Consider the following 11,949-nt stretch of genomic DNA (forward strand, 5'->3'; position numbering starts at 1 on the left):
CGACGATTTTTAAAGCAAATGTTTATTCGCCTTTCTTTTAGGCAGAGCTGGCGCACGTTCGGGGCTCTGCATTTTGCGGAATCACGCTGGTAAGAAAACTCGTTTCGCACAGATTCCCACCTTCCCCTGTCGTGTCGGTGCTTTTGTGAAATAGCTGCAGTCACTGCAACTGCATAAAACTCCGGGGCGGAAGGGGGGCTGTCTCAGATCTCAGACTTTCGTCCTGTGTCCCAGTGCTGTTTGAGCCTTTTGGTCTTTGTGTTCATGGTCTTCCTATTACCACGGTTTGAATGTGTCCTTTTAGCGTGTTTGTGGGTTTCCTAGGAGAAAAAAAGAAGAAAAAATCCCCCGGAGAACATGATCAGGAAGGGGGCGAGAGGGGTAGTAGAATAAACATATGTAAGAAGTAACAGATTTATTTCCGAACAGAGACTTGCTTCTTCGATGATTGCTAAAATGTAGCGTCACCTACCTGGGTAAGTGGGAAATAAACTTTAACGTTAAAGCTCTCAGCTCAACTTTGTTTATTCTAGCGTCCCTAGTTCGCTTCTCCTTTTGACTTTCTGCCATTTATTCGCCTATGGCGTTTGCGTGCCCCTGCCCCTGAGCCCTGGCTGATGCCTGGCTCCTATACCTGTCCCCTCCACTCGGATCCCAGAGGGAAAAGAGGGAGACTCCGGGGGGGCTGGCGGAGAGGGAGAACCTGGGCGAGCATGGGGCAGCCAGTGGGAAGAGAACCGGCGTGTGTGTGTGTGTGTGTGTGCGTGTGCGTGTGCGCAGCGAGGGGGAGGCAGGAATCCAGCTGCTCTCTTTGCCTCTGTGAACACATGAGGGAAAACAAGTTGTTGCCGGTTCTGTGTGTGTGTGTGCGTGCGTGCATTCCTTGTTTTAAATGGTTATTTTGAATAAAGACGCATGCAGACGAATGTAATGAAATGTCTCTCTTTCATCGCGATGACATATTTGAGCGAAAAGCGGCCGGATATGTTGAGGTGGTTCAAAGCAACGGTCACAGCGTGTCTTTGTCATTTGGGGCGGTGAGTGAATGTGGGAGGGAGGGAAGGTTGCCACCTCTTTCCTTGGGGAGTCCAGAGGCACCGAGGGGCAGAGTCGCACCGCGTGGAATCGGTGCTGGGGAGAGAGTGCCTGCTGCTCTCTCCGCGGGGCTGCAGGGCGGCCGCTCCTCCGACCCCGGTCCTGGTCCTGGCACTGGCCCTGGCCCTGGCTCCGGCCCCGGTCGCTGTCCCTGCCTCGCCAGAACACGAAAACCCTCCCCCGCCGATGCTGGAGACACTCGGCTTTATATCTGCAGCATCAGCGAGAAAGCCCGGCTCGGCGCAGGCTCAGTGTTCACCGCCGCAGTCCCGGACGGAGGAGGGGGGCTCGGGAGCTCAGCATCTTCGCAGCGGGTTAAGTAGGATTAATACCAAATCCCTATTATATTTGCCAAGCAACTTGAATTTATCAAAATTCCCCGCTCGCAGTTCTGGAGCTCCGAGAGGAGGAAATTTTGCCCACAGTGTAAGATCCAGACAGACCAGTACGTAGCAATACCAGCATACTGCATTACACTGGCTCCCTGCACTAGCAATACAATTGCAACCCGAAGCTCCCGCTGTTCCCTTCCCTTTGTGCTTTCAAACGCAGCCAGGAAACTTAATGTATTCGCCAGGGGAGGGGCGGGATGAAAGCGCTTTTAACCTCCCCGCCATAAACTTTAATCGGATTCTGGGCTGTTGCACGGCATGGACACCTCGCCTCTTGTCTGCGTCTCCTTCCCCGTTGTCTCCCATGTCTACTTCTACTACGGTCTGCTTTGCGAGAGTCTCTTTCAAGCGAATGAGTGATTTCTTTCTCTTGCCATGTGCAATCGCTCCCCCCTTCCCTTCCTACCCTCGCTGGCCTCTCTTACACACACTATGCCTTTCACATGCGGTCTGCGCCCCCCAGCCCCCCTCCTTTTCTTTCTTTTTTGCAGTGTCTTCACATGCAATCTCTCTCTGAATGTGCAATGTCTTTCCTGCTCGGGAGTGCTGTGTCCTTCACAGTGGATTGGTTCCTCTTTCGGAGCAGAGGTAACGGCCCCCCCCCCCCCGCACCCCCCCCCCTTCCCTATCGTTCCCCCTTCCTCCCCCTCCTCCTCCTTTCCTCCCTCAGGGCAGGCGGCCGGCGTGGGAAATGGGCCCGACGTGCGCTGCATGGTGGATGGCAGCGCTGCTCCCGCTCCACGTGCCCTGGCTGCCGGGAGGGGGACGGGACTGTGCTGGCCGTGTCGTGTGTCCCGTCCCCGTGTGTCCCCCCCCACCCCCCGCATCCCGCTCGTTCGTGCGGGGGGAGAGGGGAATCACCCCCGCCCCCTCTCGCCGCCACCCCGGCCCCCCGGCCCCCGGTCCCGCGGCCGGTGCGCGCACAGCTGTTCGGCTGTCGGTAGGAACAAGCCCAGCTGTTTCAGGCGGGGGAGGTTCGGCCCTCTTGGTGGAATCTGTTGCGCAGTGTAACTCCCCCCCCCCCGCCCCCCCGTTCCCGGCTACCCCCTCTCCCAGATGCACACAGACGCCCACACGCGCTCAGACACGACTCGGCATTTGTCCTCCTGATCTGGTGAGATCAAGTGGGAAGCGGGATCACAAACGTAATCGGCTGTAATAAATAAAATAGCCCGAGATGTTGGAGATATACGGAGGGGAAATACGAGCTTGTGTCCTTAAAGGGAACATCTGATAAGGCCACCGAGGTGGCATCTTGCGTGTGGGAAGGAATCCGTCTTGCTGACATTCGCAGCCTGCTGTGCGTGGGGAAATCCTAAAGCAGCCTGGGAGCTTCCCCAGCTCCTCTGCATGCCCCCCCCCCCCCCTTCCCCCGGCTCCCTTTCCGATGCTCTGCAGCGGGGCTTTGTTGTCGTTGTTGTAGTTGTTGATTGGAAAGACAAGGGTCATCGTTAAAATATGCAGATGCAATTAATGGTTAGTTTATCTGCATTTCTTGGCGGAGCCCGGTTTCTGCCGCCGGCGTCCGAACTCGCGTCCCCACTTGGCGCTTTCAGCCCACGGCAATTTGTTTTTCGCAGTTTAGGAATGTCGGTGGCTCTCACTGGAAAATTACTTCTGGGATCTGCAGTGGGAATCCATCTCGGGTTAAAGAGAGGCAGATTATTTTCATATCTATACCACTCTATACATTAACAACTATATATTACGTATTACTATTTGCGCGCACACACGCGCGCGCACACATAGATGAAGAATAAGCTCCCGAAGGGGGAAAAAAAAAAATCAGGTGGGCTTGAAAGTATCATATTCATAATAATGCGAGGAAAAGGTTAAATACAATAAACATGACAGCAAATTCGAAAGCAGGGGAAAAACAAGGACAAAAACCCCACATAAAGCAGTTAAAGCCATTTGACGGAAGGGAGAAACTAACTCAAGAACTCCACCAAGGGACAAAGAGATGAAATGACACCACACACCAGCACTAAGCCCGCGTTGACCTTTCATCTTTCTAAAGTGTCTTGCTGATCTGGTGCAATTCTGCTGTGATCTCTTCACCTCCTCTCCCCACCGCAACCTGCCCCTGGCCGCTTCAGAGCTCCCTGAGTTCCCTGCAGTGACTATGGTGGGAGGTCGGCTGAATTATAGGGTGTGCTGACACTTGCCCGGTGTCTTTCACAGCTTTGCGAATATGCTTGCTGTGTAGTATATAGCATGTAATAGGCAGAAGTGATTAAATTATTCATTGCAGCGACAGCCTTTCTGATGGACGTTAAAACTTAAGAGTTTAAATAAGGAAACCGCAGATGTACTTTTAAGCAGATAACAACTGCATCTGTGCTTATTTAGCTGAATGCTAGCTAAGCATGGAACCAGTTACTTTGTTTAAATCCTCTCTTTTACTCTCTGTGAAAATTTTCAACTAGATAATACACCATAAAAGTTACTGACAGAGCAAAAATAATCTGTGTTGGATAACAGTGGTTAAATCTCACGTGATTCTAATTGCTCATTCTTAAAGTAATATTTGAGGTCTGTTCAAAATAAAAGGTTCTTGCATAGGCATGATTCCATCTGCAATTCTGAATTCTCACAATTTATAAAGAAAGATGAAAAGTAACATTTAGCAAAATGGTTATGATTCTGTTTATTAGGATTTTTGCAGTGTATATGTATTTCTTACAAATCATAATTATTAAGTTTGAGGTTTTCCTTTTTTTTTTTTTTTTTTAAATGACATTATTCTATAGAATCTGTTATGAAAGGTCTTTTACAGACAGAGTGGGTTTTTTCCCAGATGTTGACAAAAACCCTAACTATTCAAAATCATGCAGAAATGACAGACAGATTATGCTTAAAATCAGAAGGAAAAATTAATGAAAGGTCTTAAAAAAGCATATGAATTTTCATGAGGGAAGGCATATTTTGGTTAGATTTATGCTTCATATACAACTACTGGCTTTCGTGGATTTGCAGGGATATAAATGAGTGCTGCACCCAGCTCCATTATTTTATAGATCTGTTTTTTAATTAAACTATTGTTCAATTTCTCTAAATGCAAAGTAAAATATAGAAACATACACACACACACACACACATATGCACACACATTTAAAGTGAGTTTGAATTAATTCCTATCAAAAATAGAGGGAAATTATGAATCATTAGTATATAGTCTACATAAAGAGATACAATGAGACATTCAGGGGAGATAATTAAAGCTGGATTTAATTTAAATGAAATGTATGAGAACCAGGTAGCACTGACAAAGCAAGCAAAATGTGTTCATTGTCACTGAAAATATTAAATGGGTACAGTTGATATGCATATGGATTCACTAGCAGAGAACACCACAGTTACTTGCGGAAATAATGTAGGATTTTTTGATATAATATTTCCAAAGTTGGTATCGAGGCCACTGCAGGTCTCAAAGTGCTTTGTAAATTATCCCTATGAGAAAAGGAAGTGCAACGACCTGCTCAGTCACCCAGCAAGCCACTAACAAATGGGTCTTTCCAGAATAAGTTCATCAGACCACAGCTTTGCGCTTCTGTAGTTTTCTTAATATATTCTGGATTCACCTCAGTATTTGTCTTTGAATAAATGGCAGTGATTTCTGCTTTATTTGATGGACTGGTGCAAAGTCAAAACAGCTCATTCTGAAGAGAGTTTAAAACGAGTTTGTGCTCCAGAGAGCTACAGATACAAAGGAAAGTCTTGTATCATGAAATTTGATGGATACCAGTAAAATATACTAAACTGTTACAGATATATTGAATACAGTTATTCTCAGCTCCTGCTCCCACTTATTTCTATCAGATATCCCTTATATACAGAATTGAGTACACAGATTTTATAAAACCATTTTGCCTCTACATGCACTTGAAGGCTTCTCCACGTAATATTTTTCAGTTCTATGCTCTACGTTTTGGGTTGGTTGGGGGGTTTTTGTGTGTGTGTGTGAATTTTTTTTTTTTTTTTTTTCTTTCCGGATGCTGCAAATTATCTTTGCTGTGAGTTAAAGGTTTGGTTGTTTTTTTTTTTTTTTCATTTTTAAATGAGAATCACCAGATCATGAAATCTTTTGTCTGATATTCCTAGTGCATCCTGTGCAGCTTTAATTTATTATTAATATAATTCAGGATAGCATAAAAGATCTGGCATGTCTTCATGAATCTACTGTGTCAGCTGCCTGTTGAGTAGAAGAAAAATTATCCAAGATGGCAACTCTGCAGAGTTCAGAGGAAGAACCTTTAATATTAAAATTTAAATGCTGTTATGGATAATTGAATTCTGTGGCACTCTATTCCCTTCTGTAAGTTAACACCAATATATGTTATTGGCTATACCTAAAATGTAATTTTTAAGTCTACATATATAGTCACTTACTTACTTGGGAGCTTTAATGTTTCTGTCTACTTCATCAAAAATAATCATTGCTCTCCAGCTGAAATAAGGGTCATTTAAATACACAGTTGTTATAAATTAGGGAAATAAATATGGTGGCAAGGAAAGTAATTTAGAATAGGACCAAGCTGTTGATTGCTTATTGGACAGTCTATTTGGCCTTGTTCTGCAATAATTAAAACTGCTTTAACTAGGTATTTTACAATGTTAGACTTGACATTTCTTTTCATATGAAAAGTGCAACATTAGAACTCTTAGAGGTCATACTGTTATAACTCTTATTTAGCTGTATAGTGGAGAAGCATACGATTTTTTCCTTAATCCTTTGTTTGACCCTAACAGAGGCATGACTATTCATTGAAAAGAAGTAAGGACAATTTACCTGCTATCATCTGCTGTTAATGGTAAGCAAGAGAAAGCAAGTGTGAAGAAATGGAGTCCCTTGCACCTTTCCTGGAACTAGATTAAAATATAAATATATATATCCATGCCTGTACTGCACAGGCCTAGTGAAGATCTTTGGCATTTAGCAAAAAAGAGAATTAGAGGCTGTGGAAGGCCCTGCTTATGTCACCCTAAAGCAGGATCCTGTAAGCACCAACAGAAAAAAAATAAAAATAAAGCCAAGTTGTCCAGTGGCCAAATATATTTTAGGCTGTTAAGCACTGATTTATATGCTGGTACAACCCTGATCAGCTTTGCTTCTGAAATGTTTCGCACTGCTACCTTAATTCTCCACAATGAGAGTGAAGGGGTTGTAGCCACCCTTCCTGTGGAGATTACATAGCCTGTCTTTGAAATAATTTGTTCTCCTGCTGCCTCTTTTGCACTTTTTGCCATGCGCAAGCAGCCATACTTTTATGCCTGCTTTAACTGTTTTGCAAAGTTTCTTGGTGATCATCCTTCGCATAATTACATTTTTAGCTTCCTTTGTAAGAGTAATAAGTACTGTACAGAGTGGGGTTTTATGACCTACAATATATCTAGAGGAAGAGAGGTACTGATAAGTTTCCACATTTTTCATCTTCTGATAGAAGCCTGACATATCTTCCAGTTCATTCATTCTGTGAGATGATTAAAAAGTTGCTCTTCAACAAACTAAACCTCATCCAGGGCTCAGCAGGAAATAACTGCAATCTAAGCACATTAAAGAACAGACAGGGCAAACCAAAGTATACCTCTTTCTTTGCCTTTTAAAACCATGGGAAAAAGAGAAAAGCATTCTAATATTGTGATAAAACTGGAAGCCTGCAGCAGCTGGTTGATGGGTAAGGATATAGAACCTAATCCAAAGCATACAGAAGTCAATGGAAGTACTTTGACTAAATAAGCTTTGCATTAGGCACCTAGTGAGTGAATGATGTTTAAAGCATTCATATAGATCTTAAGCAGATGAGTGAAGAAGAAAATAATGATGTGCATTATAATCAAAATAAATGCCATTAAATCACTTGATGGTGTATATGTTATTTTGCCTGAGCACAGAGATCATGTTTATGACTCAGAATAAACTGGCAGTGGGTTCTTGTGTGCTGAGTCCTATCCTCCACTTGTGCGAGCACTCAAGTTGAATAAAAACATATTTTTAAAATATGTATTTATATATATATATATAAAAAATTCTCATGTTGATATTGATCTCAAAGTTTAATACATTGCTATAAACACCTGCAGGCTCTTTTTACCCGTTCATGTGTTTACTGAGAGTATTTCTCTCATCCTGGTTTTGTTTGCAAAATAATACAAGATTTTTCAATTTTCTCTCATCAATTAAGTTCTGCATTCCTGACATCACACTGACAGACTTCCCCTTGCCTCCACTCCATTTTTAGTGAAGCTTTCAGTGAATCTTTCTTTAGTATGGAAAACAGGAATTGTTCATGATTTCCATCATGAAGATGTATTCTACCTGATGCAATAGCATTAAACATGTCTTTCTTTCCCAGAAGTACCTTGTCTAATACTCCATATTAGCATTTTTCATAACAACGTCACATTTTGCTGGCTGATAGTCCTTCTCTTGTAGATTGGCTAGACTTTTCTTTTTCTCTGTCATTTCCAGCTGATGAACTCGCAGGTTACAGCTGAAAATCTTGTTACTCTTCGTACTATTAAGTTTAATTCAATTTCTATTATAGAAGTCATCGAGGTCATCTAATTCTTCCTGTATGTTTTTATGGTTTTGATTATTCTCAGACTTGCTTTACCAGCAAATTTCAGCAGCTTGCTCCAAGTTTTTGTGATCTAGTCTTTAATTTAAATAACATAAAGTGTATCGCAAGACAGCCCATGAAGAACCCCTTAACAGCTTCCATGTAACGATGCAAACACCCAACACGATCTGTTGTCCTCTCAATTCTTCTCAATCTTAACTAATACTTCTCCTATCAGATGACAGTGTCAAAAATTGTTTTGAAATCCAGATATGTGAGATCTCCACTTGCCTTGCTTAGAAGATAAATTATTAAAGATATCAGGTAAATGGCATCATCTACTCTTTGAAAACTTTAGATAGATTTTATTAAGTTTGCTTTGTACTTAGAATCATAGAATGGTGTGGGTTGGAAGGGACCTTAAAGATCATCTAGTTCCAACCCCCGTGCTACAGGCAAGGACACCCTCCACCAGACCGCGTTGCCCAAAGCCTCTTCTGTGCCATTACTCATTCTTTGCTTCAAAATTTACTCTAAAGCTTTGCATTCTGAAATCATCTAAAAATCATAGAGAGATCTATTTATTTCCCCCTTTCAGCTTCCCTTCTCAACTGTAGGTAGATCATTTGCTATTTTCCATAAATGCTCATCCTGATATACTTACCTAGAATCCTTGTTCTAGACTGTTCAGATGTATGTATTAATTCCTTCAGGATTCTGCAGTGAATGTTATCAAGACTCTTTGCTTTGAGTATTTTGTAGTCTTTGAATTAATTTCATTTCAGATGTGATAATTCTTCTTCCGCACCTTTATTTCATTGATCATTTTCCTCATTTCAACATCATAATCCTTGTTGAAAGTTGAAATAATGTATAATTTATTTGGGTATCTCTAAGTAAATAATTATATTTTTTCTTATCTTTTTTCTTATTTATAGCATGTTCTGCAAAAGTGGAACCATTGCTTTCTTAGCCATTTTCTGAATAAGATCTGAAGGTTTACATTTGACACTTCATTCAAGTCTATGAGGTGATATACCATTTACATATTCTGCTATTTTTCCACTGCATGTTTGTGTGTCTGTCTTGTCTATGTATTGCCTACATGTTGTCTACATTTTTCATCTGCAAGTTTGTTATTTTGCCCATCTGAATGCTTCATATTAAAAGGGGAATGAGTGTAAAAAGGTAGGTAGATCATTCCAGGACAAAAGAGGCTATATCTGACCAAAAGGAACTTAGCACTTTCAAAGAGCTGAATAGTGCATAGATAGAGGGAAAACCAGGTGAAAAGAAACTGAAAACATGCATGGGTTTGGCATTTCACAAGAACAGAGCTGTCCAGAATGTCAAAGGTCAATCCAAATGAAGAGAGATACTACCAGTTACCAGATGTTGCCAGGCTGAATATACAGGGAAAAAAAAATAATATAAAAATATATAATATATATTTTAAGTCCTTGATTAACAAGCAAAATCCATATACTAAAATAAATCATTCCATGAAGATTCTTCTATCAATTACCTTAGAGAAGTTTAGAGAGATAGATTAGAAAGAGAGGATTAGAAATCGAATGGGGGGGGAATGAAGATAGGGAAGTGTTTTTTAAAATTTATTTTATGAATAAATAAAATTAAAATTTTATAAGGGAGAAATGAGAAAAAAAAACAGATTTCAGAAAGCTGAGGGAGTTCCAATTTTAATTTTAAAACTATGCATCAACACAGCTGGGTGAATCTACTTTTTAACTAAGATATTTATCTGTTATTTATTAACTTTTGGTTTGCTTTTTAAAAATGTTTTGGCATTTTTGTACTAAACTTCTTTTTTCTTTTTTCTCAAGGGAGCCCACATGACTTGTAGTGTGGTTTAAAGAGGTTACATTTAATTTACTACAGTTCCAAAAAGTTCATGAACACAAAGTAATGAGAAGAAAAGTTTTCTAGTTTTCATCTAATGTGTCATTCTTGGAAGAAGTTATTGACTTAACTTGGTATTATTACTACTCTGGAAGTTATAAGTCAGAATGATAACATCAGCTATTATGACTTCATGACACTCCAAATAATATATCCCTTTTTTTTTTTTTTTAAGTTGCTTATTACTTTACTGAGCTTTAGCACATCACTTCTTTCCAGGTCTGAAGCTATAGTTAGATTTCTGAAAAAAGTCAGACTGATTCAATGATATCTGATAATGAAGCTAGATTATTTTACCCATGATGAAATTTATAGACAATCTTATTTAAATAATTTCAGCACACTATGAACTTGAGCTTTCAAGAGGATAGCTTTTGTATTTTGTCTGAATATTAAAATCCATGCACCCAAGTTTGTTCAAGTTGCAATCCACTAAAAAAATTGAATTTTATATAAGATTGCTAAGGACTTTACATTTTTAGAGAATAAATTCCCCAAAGATTTTATTCACATTGGGTGTAGCCCAACCTGTGGTTGACTAATACTTTCTTGACAATTTCGGCTCTTTGCCCAGAAACTACTTTCCTCCAGTATTATGTGACCTCTCTTTTGGGACATAAAAATGTCAAGCAGGAAGCTGCCATGTTTGAACTCAGAAGGATGAAAGGTAGATCTGAACAGAGAGAAAAAGATGAAGAAAGGTTATTGACTGTCCTAAGCATCAATGATGTCAAAAAGTAACTGAAATTTACTATAAAATGATCCCATTCATGCTCTCCGTAAACAATGGTAACATTGTATATATTTAGCTATTGTTCAGATAGCTTATCCAGCAGATCAAAATGATACGGTCCTGATGAGCAACCATGTCAGCACTACTAACACAGCATATGATTAAACTTTTGTTCGGTTTTCAGTTTGTTTAGTTGGATTTGGGCTGGGAAATGATATAGCAAAAAACCAAAACCAAAAACCAAAAACAAACCCAAACCCCAGAAACTGTTATCAAGAACATTTTTCGTATTTCCAGATCAAACACTCAGTAGTCAGAAAATACCAGAATAATACTGTCAGCAGACCCTTAATTCAGATGCCATTGCACCATCCACCGCAAAGTTCGATTGCAATCTAACTATGTGTTCATGTACTCTTTCTTCACTGCATTTCAATTTGGAATCAAGTAAGTAAACAAACCAACAAACAAGCACACACATTTTGGTAAAATAAAACCTATTTTAGTTTAATTACACAGAATAAATGTGTAATGTTGGACTTAATAAGAAACTAATAATTTTTTTCCATGTTCAGTTTTTGTTTCAAGGCCTTATTTACTGCACATTGTTCAAATAATATCACAGAATTATTAAATGGAATTTTTTTATGATGTACATCACTGTACAAAAATTCAAAAATGTTATTTAATTTGGGAAGAACAGTGTTATACTGGGGGTTATTACGATTCCAGTATTACAAATGGGAAGGTAATATGGAGGTGCGGGTCAAAAATATCCACAGATTTAGGATGTCTACTTTGAGCCTTTTAGGTCCACATTTTTGTGAGTGCTTAGAATTCAATAGCTTTTACCTATGCAACCCATAACTTTCACTGACATAAGGGATGTCTAGGAATGCTCACTGTTCTGCAAATCAGTCTCAGGATTTCAGGTAAGAACTCAGAAGCAGGTGAAATCACAATCAAAATGTTTTGTTCTGTGACTTTATATCACAGGGGAATTCTATGGTGGAAGTGAGTGTCAGTCTCCAGCTTTAAAGTATGATGATCTAACACTATGAAACACTGTTTTGCTCCTTGATTTCACTTCAGAGAAGGTCAGTTCTGTACAATGAAGAAAGTAGGGGCCTTCAGGGGAAAAATACGACTCTAATGAAAGACTATATGTCAGACTTCACAAGTACAAGTGAGTGGAATTATGATTCCACCTATAACTTTATTTCAATAATTTTCTAACTATGAAATG

The 11,949-nt window shown here is 40.2% G+C and overlaps 1 long non-coding RNA gene across 2 annotated transcripts; it reads left to right on the forward strand.

The window, feature by feature from the left end:
• The first annotated feature begins 1,068 nt into the window (after window positions 1-1,068).
• On the forward strand, window positions 1,069-9,577 carry LOC142601769 (uncharacterized). 2 transcript variants are annotated; one of them, XR_012835387.1, is made up of 3 exons: window positions 1,069-1,540; window positions 1,979-2,075; window positions 5,633-9,577. It is a non-coding gene; the product is annotated as an uncharacterized LOC142601769 (long non-coding RNA). The 2 variants fall into 2 exon arrangements; XR_012835388.1 differs by having other exon boundaries at window positions 8,989-9,577.
• Window positions 9,578-11,949: the final 2,372 nt, after the last annotated feature.

Source organism: Balearica regulorum, chromosome 4 (assembly GCF_011004875.1).
Source record: "Balearica regulorum gibbericeps isolate bBalReg1 chromosome 4, bBalReg1.pri, whole genome shotgun sequence".
NCBI lineage: Eukaryota > Metazoa > Chordata > Aves > Gruiformes > Gruidae > Balearica > Balearica regulorum.